Source organism: Poecilia reticulata, linkage group LG8 (assembly GCF_000633615.1).
Source record: "Poecilia reticulata strain Guanapo linkage group LG8, Guppy_female_1.0+MT, whole genome shotgun sequence".
Taxonomy (NCBI): domain Eukaryota; kingdom Metazoa; phylum Chordata; class Actinopteri; order Cyprinodontiformes; family Poeciliidae; genus Poecilia; species Poecilia reticulata.
The window spans coordinates 662,979-664,944 of NC_024338.1; positions in this window are offsets into that span (position 1 = coordinate 662,979).

Consider the following 1,966-nt stretch of genomic DNA (forward strand, 5'->3'; position numbering starts at 1 on the left):
GACAATCTGGTTATCAGGTCCTTAGACTGACCACACTGCCTGAAAGTTCTCAGAAAATCTGAGTCTTTATTGAATTTTTTAAAGTAAGTTATTTGGTGTTGAAGCTCCAGGTGAGATCCTCTCATCTGTGGACTCGCAAAAATCTGAAGTTGCTGACTGACCCTCTCCACTTGCTCAGCCCGGGTTGGATTGTCCTCTTCATCCTGAAGTCAAGATTATCTGCTTTGTCTTCTTGGTGTTCAGGGTGAGGTCATTCTGGCTTCACTATTAGTTGACCATATTATTAGCTTTTGAACCTTTTCTTTATAGGCTCCCTCTTTGCTGTCGCAGATAACAGTTTTGTCATCCACATATTTGAACAAGTCAGTACTGTTTCTGGGTAGCTTTGAAGTCATAGGTAAACAGGAAGTAAAGGATGGGGCTGAGGAGACAGCCTGAGTCTTGTACTCAGCACAGCATACCTGTGCTGAGTGTGACTGTAGATAAGGTAAGAGAGTCGTTTTGGACATGCTGGGGTCTGTTGGTTAAAAAGTCCCGATCACAGTCCTGCTCCTAGTACCAGGGATTCTAGCCGCTCTGCCAACTTGTCAGGAGTTGATGGAGTTAAAAGCTGAGCAATAATCCACAACCTCCAGCATCCCTATGTACAGGTATTAAGTAATACTAGCAGATCTGGGGCAAAGTCAGTGCTTTGCAAGTCTGAATAAGTCTCAAGTCTTTATCCTCAAGTCCCGAGTCAAGTGTCAAGTAAAGACAGTCAAGTCACGTCTGAAATCAAGACAGGCAAAAGTCGAGTCAAGCCCAAGTCTGAAACTTGGAATTTCAAGACCTTTCAAGTCTTTTTTTAACAATGTTGCAATTCTTATTTTAAAATTGCACCTTTATATTGCACAGTTCAGTTAAACTTACCTGCAGGAATAGTCACACGTTAAACTATAATTTTCCAGGTTAAACATTCAGTGATATATGATATATAATGCTCTTTTTCAAACCAGGATATGCAGTCATAGTGTCAAGCATGAATGGAATGCTATGACTTCACTCAAATTTCTTTTCTTCTGCTGTAGCTTCTTAGAAAACAATAGGCAGAGGAACACCTTATAAGAACTACAGTAACTGGTTTTCTCACTGTTTAGCCACTGGAGACCAACTCAAGTAAAACATAATAGGACTGTGAAGTCATCTTGTCTTGAGGTGTGGATGTGAAAACATCCAAAGGTAAAATACTTAATTTTATGTGCTGAGAAAAAACTTAAAGTCCATTTATGCAGTATGCAAAACTTTATAAACTTTGATGAAGGAATTTTTCCTTTTAAATCTAGAGCAAAGTCTATATAATTGAGACAATATTTGAAATTAATTTAACTTAATTATGTCACTGTATAACCAATGATTATGTAAATGTGCTAAAAAAATACAATAGAACTACTTCAGATGACACATAACATAATATCTCACAAATATTTTTTTATTTTTTTTTATTGAAAGTTCCGGTTGTTATGGATACCAGGGTAAGTATATCATCTCACAGGACATTTAAATAACTGCTTACAATTAAAATAAGGAAGATTTATTTAGTCAGACATTTGAAACTAAAGAGCGTAAAGAGCTCCGTCTGGGGGCCAGACTTTAAAGCAAAGCGATCATTGGACCAAACGGCCGCCTCAACTAAACTGTAGATAATAGACAAAGATGTCTGCCAATCAGATTCTAGCTCCCGTGTTCTTGACCAATGACTGTAAAACGGTTTGTAGAAAAGCAGCGCATGCGTTCGGTTCGGCGGTTAAATCAAATGCGATATGAAAGAAGATGGAGTTTGTCTAACCATGTAGAGAAACACGTTTACTTGAGAAAGGAATTAAAAACAAGTGGCGCTGGGCATGGCTAGAGGAAAGAGGACAAGGCGGGAAGCTGGTGGAAAGTTTTACTAAAGGGGGGCGCTGGGATGCCTTTGGGGGGCGTTTGG